Source organism: Chiloscyllium plagiosum, chromosome 17 (assembly GCF_004010195.1).
Source record: "Chiloscyllium plagiosum isolate BGI_BamShark_2017 chromosome 17, ASM401019v2, whole genome shotgun sequence".
In the NCBI taxonomy this organism is placed as follows: Eukaryota; Metazoa; Chordata; class Chondrichthyes; order Orectolobiformes; family Hemiscylliidae; genus Chiloscyllium; species Chiloscyllium plagiosum.
This window is the reverse complement of record NC_057726.1, coordinates 52,673,269-52,691,895: the sequence shown is the minus strand read 5'-3', so window position 1 is coordinate 52,691,895 and position 18,627 is coordinate 52,673,269.

Sequence of the window (18,627 nt, the reverse complement as noted above, 5' to 3'; positions counted from 1 at the left end):
TGAATACTGACGAAAAGTATTCTTTCAGTGTCTCCCCAATCTCTTCAGCCTCCACTCGCAACTTCCCACTACTATCCTTGACTGGACCTATTCCTACCCTAGTCATTCTTTTATTCCTGACATACCTATAGAAAGCCTTAGGGTTTTCCTTAATCCTACCAACTAAGGACCTTTCATGTCCCCTCCTTGCTGCTTTTAGCTCTCTCTTCAGGTCCTTCCTGGCTACCTTATAACTCTCAATCGCCCCAATTGAACCTTCTCGCCTCATCTTTACATAGGCCGCCCTCTTCCATTTAACAAGGGATTCCAATTCCTTATTAAACCACGGCTCCCTCACACGACCCTTTCCTCCCTGCCTGACGAATACATACTTATCAAGGACACTCAATAGTTGCTCCTTGAACAAGCTCCACATATCAATTATGCCCTTGCCTTGAAGCTTACTTTTCCAAGCCGCACATCCTAAGTCATGCCTCACCGCATCATAATTTCCCTGCCCCCAGCTATAACTCTTGCCCTGTAGTGCACACTTATCCCTCTCCATCACTAGAGTAAAAGTCACCGAATTGTGGTCACTGTCCCCAAAGTGATCGGAGATGGTAATATTACCAATCGTACAAGATGCCACCAAGTCCAGGGTTGCCACAGGGGTCAGAAAAAATCAATCTTGGTGTGACATCTGTGTGGATTGGAAAAAAAAGTAAAATCCCTGCCTGTAGGGTGAAGATGACTCCAGACGTCCACCGACCCTAACTCCACACACAGATCCACTGATTGTTTAGTTTGTAGAGAGAGTATCGGGGGGGGGCCTTTGGGCAACCTGTCCACCATGGGATTCATGACACAGTTATCATCTCCCGCTATAATGATATGCCAAGACTCAAGATTGATCAGTTTAAAGGAGGTATCTACCACAAATTTAAGGGGATGGACTTGAGGGCAATAAACATTTAAAATATTATATACTTCCCCGTTTATCAGGGCTTTGAGAATTACAAACCTTCCATGTGTCTTTAACACATTCTAGTAACTTAAATGGGAAATTCCTCCGAACCAATATAGCCACTCCACTACTTCTGGTATTAAAAGATGAAAAGTAAACCTGATCAAAGCCGTTCTGCTGTAGTTTCAAATGCTCCCTATCATCCAAGTGTGTCTTCTGTAACAAAGCAATATCCACCTTCTCCTTTCTAAGACTCAAAAGTACTTTCTTCCTCTTAATTGGTGAGTGACTCCCCTTGATATTCCAGGTACCCCATTTAATCAAGTCATTAGCCATAACCTTCTGCAGTAACATTTAAATTCCAGAAAGGAGGAACTTGAACCACAAATCGACGAGCCTTAGTGTCACAAGATCCATTGGACATAAAAATTACATAAACTAAAACCACTACAGTTAACAAACCGACAAAGCTATCAAAGATTATATACAACAAAAAACAAAAAACAAACCAACGTACAAAGCGCCAATGGCGATGAATAGGGGAACTCACCCCCTGCCCAAAGGGGGTAACTACCCGTCCAAAACCCAATTTTCCATCCCATTGCCAAGACTGCAGCAGAGGCATCTAACCACCTGAACCAGATATAAATTGCCCGTAAGTAGATATCTAGCCAACCCAACCATTTTCCCTCCTCCTAGCTAGAGCCGCAATGCAAACACAAGCAGAAGAGAAAGAAAATACACCATGAAATAGCAGTGTGAATAAAGATAACATTTTTAAAGAAAAAAGGGGTAAATACCCCACTCATCCTTTGGTATAGCTTAACGTAAACTTTGAAAGTATACATCTCAACCGCTGCCCAATACAGCTTAAACTAAATTATTACCAATATAAAAAGGAAAAGAAAACCCCAACAGGACTTCCTCTGTTTTTGAAATAAAAAAAAGACAAACCTAAACAACACTACTATTTGTGCATACTAAATTGTTCAAATTAGGTTAATGTGTCCACAAAGTCTCTTGCCTTCTTTGACTTGTCAGAGATCTAAGGTGAGCTGAAGCACCGCCGGATACCTCAGAGTGTACCAGATCCCAAACTCCCTCAGTCTTCTCTAGACACCATCATAGGTGCAGCATAGGTTCACGAGGTCAATTCCTGGAATGGCGGGATTACCTTACACTGAAAGACTGAAGAGACTGGGCTTCTATACCCTTGAGTTTAGAAGACTGAGAGGGGATCTGATTGAGACATATAAGATTATGAAAGGATTGGACACTCTGGCAGCAGGAAACATGTTTCCGCTGATGGGTGAGTGCCGAACCAGAGGACACAGCTTAAAAATATGGGGTAGACATTTAGGACAGAGATGAGGAGAAACTTCTTCACCCAGAGAGTGGTGGCTGTGTGGAATGCTCTGCCCCAGAGGGCAGTGGAGGCCCAGTCTCTGGTTTCATTTAAGAAAGAGTTGAATAGAGCTCTCAAAGATAGTGGAATCGAGGGTTATGGAGATAAGGCAGGAAGAGGATACTGATTAGGAATGATCAGCCATGATCATATTGAATGGCGGTGCAGGCTCGAAGGGCTGAATGGCCTACTCCTGCATCTATTGTCTATTGTCTACTGTCATGGGATTTTCTTTACTGGATCACTACTGCTGAGAAGACCTGGAAGAATATGATCTTACAGCCCTCGTACATTAGGGCCTACGGATCCTTCCCCTGGATTCTGGAAGCTTCCACGATTCTCTCTTTATCTCCAAAATGATGAAACCGCACCAAGAGAGGATGAGGACATTGACCAAGACCTGATGTCCACTCCGTGACCTGGTGTGTCCAAGCCTCACATTCCAGCCTCCAAGTTAAAGAATTTCGGCAACCATTCCGCAGTAAATTCCGTTGGCCGCTCACCTTCATTACCTTCCGGCAAATCGATGATCCAAATATTTTTTCTCCTGCCCCTGTTCTCAAGATTATTCACTTGGTCACGCAAATTACGGACCTGCATCTCCAGGGCTTAGATCCTATCCTTGAAGGAACTGGTATCAGCTTCCACCACTGTGACTCTATGTTTAACCTCATCCGTCCTTTTTTCCAGGACTCCCAGCTGCTGTTCATGCTTCTGCAGCATGAGAGAGATCGGGATCAGCTTCTCCTCTACCTACTTACCCAACATCTCACGAGATTTCGGGAGCTACTTCACCAGGGCCTGGTCGGTAATCGAGTCCACGGATCCTGCAGGTTGGACCGCAGGCCCGGCCTTGGATGCTCCTCCTCCCTTCTTTGGCATCTCTGGACAGCAAAAACACAGGTAAGTTGATATTTTACAGAGTCCCAGGATATCGCAATGGTCCGTGTTGGGCAGGTTAGAAGTTTGTCCACTTGTGCTGCAGTGTGGATCCTCCTAGATCGCCGTCATCATGGATCCCTCGACTAATTAGGTTTTTGCCACATGCTTCTTCTCTTTTCCATCTGCTGTCTGGCACATCTGTCAATTCTATGTCCCTCAGGACTTTGAGACCTCTTGTTGTTACCAAGCCACTCTTCATCATTGACATTGAAGTTCCACACAGAGTATATTCTGTAGTTGTTACAGTACCTCTTCCAAGCATCCATGTCACAGTTCATGATTATTTTTGTCAATTTTTCCATAGAGAGGAGTTTGGAAAATAATTAGTTTGAAAGTATTTTTAAACCTAACCGTATTCATTACAAAGTCACCAAATGCATAAAGGTTAAATATGTGAATTAAAGATGATTTCTGCAAATATTGAAAATACTGAGGAATAAAAATTGATTTAGTAATTACGAAATACAGTATGGCTAATTTGCTTATTCCAAAAAGTGAATGGAGTTTGGTCTGAACTGAGAAAGAGCAAAACAGAGAAGGCGTAACAGAATTAGGTTCAGCCATAACTCTGATGACTGTCAAGTTTTAAAGAGGGCAAGCTGTGAGGACTTCTACCTAGACTAAGAAATCGGCAATGTGAAGGACAGTTAGGTCAATATTTTATTTTCAGATTACTAAAATAACAGATCTGCATGGAAGTTTTTCATCTTGCAATCATTAGGCCAGAAAAAGAATGTCAAAGGGATCAATCAATTATTCTGTATAAGAAAAGGGTGCTGATTCATTGACAAGTCAATTCTGATTGATTGATGTGAAGATGCCAGTGTTGGACTGGGGTGGACAAAGTTAAAAATCACACAACACCAGACCATAGTCTGGTTGGACTATAACCTGGTGTTGTGTGATTTTTGACTCTGATTGATTGAGGCATTGCTACAGAGAATGCACTAGGGAACTATTGTACCCCACATTCAAAAAAGTGTAGTACTTGGATATGTCCTCTTTACCTGCAGAAAACAAAGGCCACTGTGCATGAGTATATGTAGCTTTGAACATTGATAGGTGCGCCACTTTGTAAGCCTGACTGATTACTTTACTTTAAATTAGATGTTAGTGTAATTTTTAGCACACTCTCAATTGTTCAGTAAGTGTTGTCAAATCAATACATCATGTCTCACATGAAACATTATGCTCTGAGCTTTGCAAGCACAGATTGATTAAGTATGGTCAGTATCCTGCCTGTTGCAATTTAGTTGACTGGACATGATGTTGATACAATCCACCAGTTGTTGGGATGTATAGCCAATGCAGCTGGCATTACACCAGTACTGAATATCGTACTGTAGTCAAATATGGCGACACAGTCATTGTGGTAACGTCAATAGATTGGTAATCTGGAGATGTAAAATAATGCACTGAGGATATAGGTTCATATCCCATTGAGAGTTAAAGGTGATCTATTTCTGACTGTTGTAAAGGCCCATCTGGATCAGAAATTGCCTTTGGGAACAGAAATTTGCTGTTGTTACTTGGGTCTGGCCTATACATGACTCCAGATTCACACGCATTCAGTTGTTGACTTTTAACTACCTTCTGAAATGATCTTGCAAACACTTAAGTCAAAAGCAAATAGGGGTGGGCAATGCAAGTTAGCCTTGACAGCAATACCACATCCCATTGAAAAACAAAGAAAAAACATAAAATATACATTGACAACCTGAAGTTTGATGTACACTTTGTTTTTGGTACCAACTGAATGAGTTTTTTTTGTAATTAACTTTTATAAATGTAAATTAATTTGTGAAATGCCAGTTACAAAGAAATGGAATTCCAATTAACTGCTTTTACAAAATTTACATAATTTCACCTCATGTTTCCTTCTCGAGGTGACACAGTTATGTTAAAATATGAATGACCATGTACAGGATGTATTTAAGTAAATCTACAAATCATAACTGAATGAGAACGTACAGGTAGATGAAGTCCACAAATCAATTAAGTGTGTAATTTTTACAATGAAACTGCTGCAAAATAAGTACAAAGAATTCTTCAATTTATTTGATATTTTCCAATTTAGGGGATATGGGACCCTAACAGCATTATTGCTAGGCTGCTAATCCAGACACCTTTGTAATGTTCTGGAGACCTGAGTTTGAATCCCGGCATGGCAGTTGGTGAAATTTGAATTCATTAAAAATCTGAAATTGAGAGTTTAGTGACGACCTCAAAACCATCACTGATTGTCAGGAAAACCATCTTTGCTAATGTCCTTTAGGGAGAGAAATTGCAATCTTTACTAGGTTTGACCAACATATGACTTACAGAAAAAAAAACTCTTAACTACCCTCTAAACAATTATTGATGAGCAACATGAGCCTAGCCATCAATGCTGACGTCTGTGAATTCATTTTTTAAAATCTCAGATTGTTACATGCATTTTCATTTCAGCATTCGAGGCAATATTGAATACTGCTCACTGCTGCAGCTCTATGTTGAAAAGCAGTTTTTTAATCATATGATGATTTATGCATCTAATTTTATCAAAGAAAATTCAAATAAATGTTCAATGTGACCTGAACATTCTATCCAAAATGTTTGAAAATCTCACTGTGATGTGTCTTCACCTGGAATGGATTAAAAGCAGACATAACTTCACACCTCTTCCCATGGGTACAGATGAAATCTAAAGGTGGCAGCACAGTGCTTAAAGTCTTTGGGATGTGCTCAAAAATAATTTGTTGCACTCTTAACTCTACTGTCTATGCATCAAAACTCTTGATCCTTTGTCTATTAAAAATCAATCTAACTTGGCCTTCACTATTTTTAATGGAAGAGAGTTGCAAGAACCTCCTATTCTCAAACTGTAGAAATCAGCATGTATTAGTGGATGGAAAGTATTCCGCCTGGAGGTTGGTGACCAGTGGTGTCCTGTAGGGATCTGTTCTTGGGCCTCTGCTCTTTGTAGTTTTTATAAATGACTTGGACAAAGAAGTGGAAGGGTGGGTCAGTAAGTTTGCTGATGACACAATGGTCGGTGGAGTTGTAGATAGTGTCAAGGGTTGTTGTAGGCTACAACATGACTGACAGGATGTAGAGCTGTGCTGAGAAGTGGCGGATGGAGTTCAACCTGGATAAATGCAAAGGTTATTTTGGAAGGTCAAATTTGAATGCTGAATACAGGGCTAAAGACAGGATTCTTGGCAGTGTGGAGGAACAGTGGGATCTTGGGGTCCGTGTACAAAGTTGCCAGCCAAATTAATAGGGTTGTTAAGAAGGTGTATGGTGTTTTGGCTTTCATTAACAGGGGAATTGAGTTTAAGAGCCACGAGGTTTTGCTGCAGTTCTATAAAACCCTGGTTAGACCACACTTGGAATATTGTGTCCAGTTCTGGTTGCCTCATTATAGGAAGGATGTAGATGCTTTAGGGAGGGTGCAGAGGAGATTTACTAGGATGCTGCCTGGATTGGAGGGCTTGTCTTACGAAGAGAGAGTAGTGAGCTTGGGCTTTTTACACTGGAGAAAAGAGGGAAGAGAGGTGACTTGATAGAGGTGTATAAGGTAATGAGAGGCATAGATAGAGTAGATAGCCAGAGACTTTTCCCCAGGGCAGAAATGGCTATCATGAGGGGTCATAATTTTAAGGTGATTGGAGGAAGGTATAGGGGAGATGTCAGAGGTAGGTTCTTTATGCAGAGAGTGATGGGTGCATGGAATCCACTGCCAGCAGTGGTAGTAGAGTCAGAAACATTAAGGACATTTATGTGACATGGACAGCAGTAAATTGAGGGGTGTGTAGGTTAGGTTGGTCTTAAATTAAGATAAAAGCTCGGCATAACATCGTGCGCCAAAGGGCGTATACTGTGCTATACTGTTCTGTGTTCTATGTTCTTGTATCCATTATTTGCAATCTCTTCCACAACGAGAAACATTCTCCTTGTATCCACTCTATCAAGTCCCCTCAGGATCTTGTGTGTATCAATAATATAATCTTTTATTAGTCAAAACCCTATGGATAAAGGCCCAAACTGTTCAATTCTTCTTCATAAAATAATCCTTTCATCTCAGCAATGGGTCTATTGGACCCTCTTTGAACTTCTTCTAATGCAATTAGGTCCTTTCTCAAAAAGGGAAACCAAAATTATACACCATATTCCTGATATGATAAGGCCCTGTACAGCTGCAGTAAAATTTCTCTCCTCTGGTATTCTATTTACCATGTAACAAACTACAACATTCTATTTACTTTCCTAACCACTTGCTTACATGCAAACTAACAAATTGTGATTCATGTAACAGGCACTCAAATTTCTCTTCAATTTCTGCAATCTCCATTGAAATAATATATTACTTTACTGTTCTTCTTTTCAAAGCTGACAATCTAAATTTACATCCAATAAAGTATTGGATGTGATAGCACTCATGTTGTCCTTCCTAAATAATTATTATTTTGTAGCTGCTGTTAATAGAAGAGCTGTTATTTATGTATTATTTGTCAGGAGATGGCCTTTCGGTAGTAGATATTTGGAAAACTAATTGAAGACTAACAAAACAACAAAAGAATATTTGGACAAAAGGATGTACCTTATCCTTAAGAAACAGCAGCAGTTTCTGAGAGTATAGATGGCTGTACAGATCTGAAGGTAGGGCATAACCATCAAGAAAACTGGGCTATTTTCTTCATGATTAAAATCAAATTTATCTCAAGATGAAATAAATTTCTAAGATTACCTTATATTAATGAAAACAACACAAAAAGTCTGGTGTGTACTCAAACTGCAGTACAGTGCCATATAATACAGAAAGCAAGAAGGCTAGAATGCTCTGTTCAGAGAAGAAAAAGAAGAATCCCTATAGTATGGAAACAGGCCATTCAGCACATCAAATTGTTTTCAAGAAGGAGTTAGATATAGTCCTTGGGGCTAAAGATAGCAAAGTGTAAGGGGAGAAAGCAGGAACAAGATACTGAGTTGAAAGATTAGCCATGATCACATTGAATGGCAGAGCAGGCTTGAAAGCAACATTATTGGTCTAAGCTGTGGCTGCACCAAGGCACTGATCACTGCAATATAGCAGTCAGATTGTGGTGTTAACTTCCAGCTCTGTAAGCCGCTTCACATGTGGGTTTCAGAGGCCTTTGAAGCAAGAATAAAATTGGTGGGAAAGTTGCCAAATAGCCTATTCCTGTTCCTTTTTTGTGTTTATGTGTGAACATTTGATTGTTCCAACATAGAGTCATAGAGATAGACAGCACAGAAACAAACCCTTCAGTTCAATTCATCCATGCCCACCAGATATTCTAACCTAATTTAATCCCATTTGCCAGCACTTGGCCCATATCCCTCTAAACCCTTCCTATGCGTATACCCATCCAGATGTCTTTTAAATGCTGCAATTGTATCAGTCTCCACCACTTCCTCTGGCAGCTCATTCCATACACACACCACCCTCTGCATGAAAAAGTTGCTCTTTAGGTCCCTTTTATATCTTTTCCCTTTCATCCTGAACTTTATGGTCTCCCATTTCCGCCTAGTTGCGGTTAAAAGGACATACAGATTTTTCATTGACAAGAAATTAACTCTTTATTGTATAGAGCTATATTTAACCAATGGCAAGAAAGAAACATGCAGCGTGGTGGCTCAGCTGTTAGCACTGCTGCCTCACAGCGTCAGGGACCTGTGTTTGATTCCAGCCTTGGGTGACTGTCTGTTGGAGATTGCACATTTGAGTGTTCTAGTTTCCTCCCGCAGTCCGAAGATATGCAGCCTGCGTGGATTTGGATTGGGGAGGAAGGGGTTGTCTGGGTGGGATGCTCTTCAGAGGACTGATGTGGATTTGATAAGCCGAATGGCCTCCAACTTGGTGTTTTACTGATGCGGCAATGTCTATGTTGTCTCTGTAACATAAGAAACTAGGTGTGGATTTTGTGGTATTGATGAATCTTACAGACATTTATTATAATTAATTATAATGCACGAACTTTACATTCCTCAAGCCTATAAATGTCTGGACTAATATTGCAGTGGATTTACAAGTTACAATGGAATAACATGCTTTCATCAAGTGATCGTGGTAAGATGGATTATGAGATCTCTTTACCTGCAGGTTAAATGTTGTCATGGAGTAAACATGTCATGAACATATGCCTCTCAATGCAGACTGACCATGGCACAGAACACAGATCACATCACATTTTCTCATATTACACCCCATCTGCCAATTGTTTTGTCCATTCACTTAATCTCTCTATATCCCATTGCAGATTTTCCACTTCCTTTTGGCAACTCACTTTCTTGCCTTTTGATGTCAAACACACATTGGATTGAGGAAAGGAGACAGAGGGTAGTGGTGGAAGGTGGTTTTCCAGACTGGAAGCCTGTGACCAGCAGTGTTCCACAGGGATTGGTAATGGGTCCACTTTTGTTTGTCATTTATATAAACGATTTGGATGAGAATTTAGAAGACATGATTAGTAATTTGCGGATGACACCAAAATTGATGGTACAGTGGACAGTGAAGAAGGTTGTCTAAGATTACAAAGAGATCTTGATCAATTGGGTCAATGGGATGAGGAGTGGCAGAAGGAGTTTAATTTGGATAAATGCAAGGTATTGCATTTTGATAAAACAAACAAGGGCAGGACCTATTCAATTAAAATAGAGCCTTGAGTAATGTAGAATGTGGAGACCTAGGAGTTCAGTTCCATATTTCTCTGAAGTTTGTGTCACATGTAGGCAGGGTGATTTAAAAGCCGTTTAGCACACTTGCATTTATTGCTCAGTCCTTTGAGTATGGGAGTTTGGACGTCATGCTTAGGTTGTACATGGTGAGGCCTCTTCTGGAGTATTGTGTTCAGTTCTGGTCACCCTGTTATAGGAAAAATATAATTAAGCTGGAGAGGGTTCAGAAAAGATTTAACAGGAATAGAGGGTTTGAGTTATAAGGATAACCTGAATAGGCTGGGACTTTTCACTGGAGGTTTCGAAGTGACTTTATAGAGGTTTATAAAATCATGAGGGGCATCAATGAGGTGAATGGCAGGTTTATTTTCCCTAGCATGGGGAATTTCAAGACTAGAGTGCATATAGAGACAAAAGAATTTTAAAAAGACATGAGAGGCAATTTTTTTACACAGAGGGTGGTTCATATGTGGAATGAACCTCCAAAGGAAGTAGTCAATGTGGACACAGTTACAATATTTAAAAGGTATTTGGGTAAGTATGTGAATAGGAACAATTTGGAGGGATATGGGCCAAATTCAGGCAAATAGGACTTGTTTGATTTGGGAACATAGTTGGCGTGGACTAGTTGGATCAAAGGATCTGCTTCCATACTGTATAACTATGACTCCAGAGCACATTTGGTCTCCACGTTCAATCATTGTTTATAAATAGTTATAAAGTCCCAGGTCTCAGTCATTTGGTACTCTACCAGTTACATCTTGCCAACCAAAGCAATACCAAACCTGACAGCTAACCAATTCTTTATCCATGCTAAATATGTTACCCCTGTCAACTTGTGCTCTTCTTGTGTAGCTATGTTTGATGTGGCAACTTCTCAAATGCCTTTTTGAAATCCAAGGGTACTACATCAATAGATTGCCCTTTATCTCCCTAATTTTTACTTCCTCAAAACGTCTCATAAAATTACTAAAGTACTATTTTTCTTTTGTCAAATCATGTTGACAATATCTGACCATGTTATGATTTTCTAAGCATCCTACTATAATATTTGATTCTATATTTGACTGATACTAAGCTAGCTTGCCTCGGTTTTCTCTCCCTCCTTTCTTGAAAATTAATATTAAATTAGCTGCCTAATAATCCTATAACTTACCTTGAATTCTAAAAGCATAGCGCTACCCAAGCACTCTTTGACGTCTCACTGGATCACAATTACACAGTTTCAGTGTAGGTCAGTTGTGTTTCCAGGAATAAACTAAACAGTTCCTTTCTGCATGGAAATTGCTTCTCTTTCTCCTTGGACATCCCCAAGTCCCAGATACACAGAGTTATTCAACTGCTGTAAGACTTTCCTGAGCTTCACAGAACTTTTCTGAGTTTCCTAACTACACAGAATTTACATAGCTGATTTGCCCTTCCCTTCAGCATTGGTAAAAATCAGCAGCTGAAAATGTGTTGCTGGAACAGCGCAGCAGGTCAGGTAGCATCCAGGGAACAGGAGAATCGACGTTTCGGGCATAAGCCCTTCTTCAGGAATGAGGAAAGTGTGTCCAGCAGGCTAAGATAAAAGGTAGGGAGCTTTTGGAAGCCTTCCCTCTCTTCTTCGCATACTTACTGATAATTGGTCTCCAATCCTTTGAACGATTCTCATGTGACCTTAGAATGTCCTAATTCACAAAATATCGCAATAGACCTCTTCCTTATTTCTGGGCAGAATCAAATGTTGCCAACGAGCAATGTTGGGAACTGAATGTACTCTGAATGTTACATTTCAAACAAAATGATAGCTTGCTGTTTTAAATAAAAAAATACTTGAGATTTAAGTCACATACTACAGTTTGGGAGTGTTTAAAGTATTCCCACCAGTGACCTCTTACATTTCTTATTTCTACATCTTGTTCTTTCAAACTCAGGTCATCACATGTGACTGCACAATTTTTTTCATTCAAGGAATCTGAGCATCACTGGCCAGATCAGTACTTATTACCCATGGGGCAAAAAGTGTCAACCACGTTACTGTAGGTCTGAAGTCAAATGTAGGCCAGACCAGGTAAGGACAGCAGTTTCTTTCCCTAAAGGATATTAGTGAACCAGATGGGTTTTTCCAACAATTGGTAATATTTTCATGGTCATCATTAGACATCTAATTCCAGATATTTGTTGAATTCAAACTCCACCATCTGCCCATCGCAGGATTCAAACCAGGTCTCTGGATTAATGGTTAGCAATAATACCACTAGGCTATGATCTCCCCAAAAAATATCTTTATAACATCATAGTTCATAGTTTCAGGCTTTCAACTGCTTGTACCAGCTCATTTTCTGTCTACAATAAGTTCCTGCTGCAGAACTGCCTTATCCAATTACAAATGCTGAGTCTGTACAAATATCCACACCCTCAATGATGGAAGATCTAGTTATCTTAATGCAAAAGACAAGGCTGAATATTTGCATCCATTTTCAGCCAGAAGTGCCAAGTGAACAATCCATTTTGGCCTTTTCCTGAGGTTCTCAACATCACAAATACCAGTCTGTGACCTTCTCCTGAGGTTCTCAACATCTCATAAATAATTTGGTTAATTCATGTAATATCAAAAAACAAATGATGACACTGGCTGCATCAAAGGCAATAGGCAATAGATTCTGCCAATAGTACTGCAGTCATGTGTTCCAAAACTGTCATTGTCCCAAGCCAAGCTATTCCAGTACAGCTATAATACTAACATTTATCCGAAAGTATGAAAAATTACCTACATGTGTCATGGAGTCCGACCCTTCAGTCCAACCCGTCCATGCCAACCAGATATCCCAACCCAATCTAGTCCCACCTGCCAGCATCCGGCCCATATTCCTCTAAACCCTTCCTAATCATATACCCATCCAAATGCCTCTTAAATGTTGCAATTGTACCAGCCTCCACCACTTCCTCTGGCAGCTCATTCCATACACATCCCACCCTCTGTGTGGAAAAAGTTGCCCCTTAGGTCTCTTTTATATCTTTCCCCTCTCACCCGAAACCTATGCCCTCTAGTTCTGGACTCCCCGACGCCAGGGAAAATACTTTGCCTATTTACCCTAACCATGCCCCTCATAATTTTGTAAACCTCTTAAGGTCACCCCTCAGCCTCCAACGCTCCAGGGAAAATATCACCAGCCTGTTCAGTCCTGTGCACAAAAAGCAAGACAAATCCAAGCTGGCCAATTACTGCTTATTACATGATTCTCAACCATCAACCAAGTGATGGAAGGGTTATTGAACAGATATCGAATAGATAAAGAGCAGGGTGTTGTTGATGTGGTGTCCATGAACTTTCCAAAGGCTGTCAATACAGTGCTACTCAACAGACATGAGGAAATTACTGTTAAAAGAGCATTGGTGTATTGCTGTTATGTACCTTTTAGATGGTATGTATTGCAGCTAATAAGTGTTTAAAGTGTTGAAGGGGTGTCATTAAATTTTTCACCATGCCTTTTTCTGGGCACTCAAGCTAGCTGCAAGCAAACCTGCATCATGTTGATTTACAAAACAGAGTAGGATTGGTTCCTGTGTCGTAGAATAATGCTGCACTGAAGAAGGCTGTGTCATGCTCGTCATTGTATCAGAGGATCGTGACTGTGCCTGCTCCCAATCCATACCTCTTTCATGTTTTTCCTTTAAATATTTAACCAATTTTCTTCCACTACACTTTTAGGCAATGCCTAAATTCCAGATCACAACTTATCATGTAAAAGCACACAGGGTGTCTCTGGCTCTTTTGTCAATAACCTCATCTATGTGACTCCTGTTTACTAACCTTTTTGCCATTGAGCAAAGTTGTGCAAGTCATTGTCAGTGTGGTGTCCTGGACTTTTCCTTTATTCAATTGTAGGAACTGGGTATCACTGTCAAAGTTAGAATTTATTTCCCATCTCTAATTGTCTTCTCGAGGGTGCTGATAATCCACCTCTTTAACTGTTGCAGTTCATGTGGGTGTGGGTACACCCACAGTGTATTTGGAAAGGAGCTCCAGAATTGTGTCACTGGGACAGTAAAGGAACAATGATAAGGTTATACATCAGGATGGTGTATGGTTTTGAGGGAAACTTGTTTTCCGTGTCCTCCTAAGCTTGTAGAGATTGTGGGTTTGGTAGATATTGTTAAAACAGCTTTGGTGTGTTGCTGCTGTGTACCTTGTAGATGGTACACATTGCAACCATGATGCACCCGTCAATGAAGGAGTCAATGTTTAAAGTGGTGGATGGAGTGTTAATCAAGAAGCCACTTTGTCCTGAATGGTGTTGGGCTTGTTGCCCTGTAGTGATCCAGGCAAGTATTGAGGAGTATTACACCACTCTGCTGACTCGTAGATGGTGAACAGGCTTTGGGGAGTCAAGTGATTGGTTACGAACTGCAGAATTGCCAATCTCTGACCTATCATACTTATTAGTTTCTCCTGGACTTGATTCTCCTGACAGAAGATTAGAGAGGAGGTTGCCAGGTTTATTTTTCTTTCCCTGCAAGTTAATATCAGATATGGAGTATCTGAACAAATAGCAGTTCGATTTCAAATGTAGGTGGACTGGGACTGGTAGTGGATCACAAGAAAATAAATTTGTGGTATGCCTATGAGATGGCTTTTTGGTGCAGCTTGTGGTGGAGCCCACTAGGGAACAGACAATTCTGGATTTAGTGTTGTGCAAAGAGGCAGACCTGATAAGGGAGCTAAAGGTGAAGGAACCCTTAGGAGGCAGAGAAAGAGTTTAGTCTGCAGTTTGAGAGGGAGAAGATGGAATCAGATGTAATGGTATTACAGTTGAATAAAGGCAACTACAGAGGCATGAAGGAGGAACTGGGTAGAATTGTTTGGGAGAGGAACCTAGCAGGAAAGACCGTGGAACAGCAATGGCAGGGGTTTCTGGAAATAATTCAAGTCACAGCAAAAATTCATCCCAGGGAAAAAGAAACAGACTAAAGGGAGGATGAGGCCGTCATAGCTGACTAGGGAAGTTAGGGACACCAAAAAAGCAAAAGAGAAAGCATATAACATGGAAAGGGCCATGGGAGACCAGAGGATTGGGAGGCCTACAAAGACCAATTGAGGACAATGAAGAAAGAAATAAGGAGAGAGAAGGTCAAATATGAGAGTAAGCTAGCCAGCAATATTTGGAAAGTTTGCAAGAGTTTCTTTAGATATATAAAGGACAAAAGAGAGTCAAAGGTGGACTTTAGGCCACTGGAAAATTGGTAATAAGGAGCAAAGAAATGGCTAAGGAACTGAATAAGTACCTTGCATCAGTCTTCACGTGGAAGACATAAGTAATAACCCAAAAATTCAAGAGGGCCGAGGGGCAGAGATGATTACAGTAGCCATCACCAAGGAGAAGGTGCGAGAAAAATTGAAAAGTCTGAAAGTGGATAAATTGCCTGGACCAGATGGGCTACACCTTAGAGTTCTGAAGGAGATACCTGAAGATTAAGTGCAAGCTTTAGTTGTGATCTTTCAGTCAGTGAGGGTCCCAGAGGACTGGAAGGTTGCTAATGTAATTCCCCGTTTAGGGAGGGAGCAGGGCAAAAGACAGGAAGTTATAGGCTGATTAGCCTGAACTGAGTTGTTGGTAAGATTTTGGAGTCTGTTGTGAAGGATGAGATTTCTGAATACTTGGAAGTGCATGGTAAAATAGGGGCAAAGTCAGTGTGGTTTCATCAAAGGGAAGTCATGCCTGACAAATTTGTTAGAATTTTTTGAGAAGGTAACGAGCAATTTAGACCAAGGAGAGCTAATGGATGTTATCTATCTGGACTATCAGAAGGCCTTTTATAAGGTGCCACACTGGAGGCTGCGGAATAAGATAAGGGCCCATGGTGTTCGAGGCAAGATACTAGCATGCATAGAAGATTTGTTGTTTGGCAGAAGGCAGAGAGTGGGCATGAAAGGATTCTTCTCAGGATGGAAGCTGGTGACTACTGGTGTTTCACAAGAGTTGGTGTTGGGAACACAACTTTTCACTTTATACATTATTGATCCGGAAGAAGGAACTGTGGGCATTCTGGCTAAGTTTACAGATGATACAAAGATAGGTGGAGGGGCAGGTAGCATTGAGGAGATGGGGAGGCTGCAGAAAGATTTAGACAGGTTAGGAGAGTGGGCAAAGAAGTGGCAGATGGAGTACAATGTAGGAAAGAGTGAGGTCATGCACTATGGCAGGAAGAATAGAGGCATGGGCTATTTTCATAAGGGGAGAAAATTCAGAAATTGGAAGTGCAAAGGGACTTGGGAGTCCTAGTCCAGGTTTCTCTTAAGGTAAACTTGCAGGTTGAATTGGTATTTAGGAAGGCAAATACAATGTTGTTATTTCATCTCAAGAGGAGTTGTATATAAAAGCAAGGATGTATGTCTGACATTTTATAAGGCTCTGGTCAGACCGCATTTAAAGTACTGCGAATTTTGGGCCCCATACCTCAGGAAAGATGTATTGGCCCTGGATTGCGTCCAGAGGAGTTTAATGAGAATGATCCCAGGAATGAAAGGCTCAACGTATGAGGAACGTTTGAGGACTCTGAGACTATACTCGGAGTTTAGAAGGATGAGGGGATCTGATTGAAACTTACAGAATACTGAATGGCCTGGACAGAGTTGGACGTTGGGAAGATTATTCCATTGGCAGGAGAGACAAGGACCTGAGGGCACAGGCTGAGAGTATATGGAAGACCTTTTAGAATGGAGATAAGGAGAAACTTGTTTAGCCAGAGAGTGATGAATCTGTGGAATTCATTGCCACTGAAGGCTGTGGAGACCAGGTAATTGAGTATATTTAAAACAGAGATAAGGTCTTGATTGCCCAGGGGATCAAAGGTTAGGGGGAGAAAGCGGGAAAATGGGGTTGAAAAACCTATCAGCCATGATTGAATGGTGGAGCAGACCCGATGGGCTGAATGGCCTAAATGGCTCATATGTCTTATGGCCTTACAGAAATATAAAGGACAAGTTAATGGATCGGCTGGCCTTTCTCATGTCTAGTAATTTCACATGGTGGGAAAAGAAAATTTGTGTAGAGCCGCTTGGTGGCCAGAATATGAACTGCAGTCAAACTTGTTCCAGATTCCTTGTGAGAGATGGGAAAGGTTGAGAGAAATATCAGTTTTCCTAATTGGAAAAATCGGAGAAAATGCATGACTAACAAAGAGCTTTAATTTGCATTTTCCCCTATTGGAAGCTGTAGCCATTATTCTTGCAGTTGGTATTTATTCACAAGCCAAATAGATAGATTGATGGAATGCGTCAGCATAATAAATGAGGTGAGGTCCCTGGCTTTGGTTTCTCTCAAAAACAGTGGACAGTGCTCAACTGAATCCATTGGGCAAGAATCATGTGATTATCACTTCCATAAGCGGAAGGTAAGGATGCCCCAAAATGCAATTGCAGCTGTGTATTCAACACTTTAACCTTTCCACTGAAGTTTGTTGTGGGAGGCACATTATTTCTCTATTGGACTCTCACTTGAATGGATTGCCAAAGTATACATCCCATGATAAGCTTATCCTGCCATCAACAAATTGTAGCAGTATTTGGCAACTAAAACATAAAAAGCTGAAAACACACACAATGTCGTGTCTGAGTTTGAGTCACAGACTTCAGGCAGAATTGGCTTACTTATCTGGATAGTTACCCAGGAAATATTAGACAGAAAAATCCTAGTCAACTCCTAAGTAACTGCTAAACTAACTCATCCTGACAACTTCTCACAACACAGTACAACTATCTGAGATCGGCACACCCGACCAGAAATCTGCAGCTTGGTCACGGCACAGAAAAGTGGGAGCAGAGTGGCAATCTTACAAAGATTTGGACTAATAGATTTATCACTTTGACACAGGATTGTAGTTACTTATAAGGCAGAAAAGCTAAGGACAGCAGATTTCCTTCATCTTTGGTGAACCAAGGAGTTTTTTTTTAATGCAGATTATTTTCAGAAATTGTAAATTTCAAAATTTGCACCTTGTTGAGTTTGGATTTGAATTCTCTAGATTGGTCCAGATCGCTAGTCTAGTAACTATATTTATGTCAAAGTGCAAGGGGAAAGGCAATGGAGACACATTCAGTGGAAGAGTGAACGAGGTGTTGAGAAGTGCTAGTTATTTCAAGAAATAGAGAAGGGAGGAGAGGACATGTTTGATGCATTCATGCTGTAGTTGGCAAAAATTGCAGAACATTATTGCTACAATCAACGTGTGTTTAATAGCTTCCACAGACTGCAAACAAAAGCTCATCTAGCAGAGGTAGTGGTCATATCACTCTGGCAAACCAGCCAGTATACATAGAATACAATTGCAATTCTCCAAACATCCCCTCTTTTATAGAGAGACAATAAAATGTTGCACTATCATTTGTAATACAAATGTTACTCATTATACATGGTCACAAAGAAAATCATTATTCTTTGACAAAACAATGCATTAACTCTCATCAGTTCCACATTTGTCAATCTCTGCATATGTGTTCCAAACCTAGTTTTTAAATTGCACAGTGTTCCTAATTGTATGTGTACACATGTGTCTCTCTGGTATCTACTCATTCTGATGGAGGTGTTCCTTCTCTGGGACTATTGTTCCAATGGCGAGTGCTATTACCATAGTAACTGTTGGTTCAGATTCATTTCTGGGGAACAGTGGACTTTTG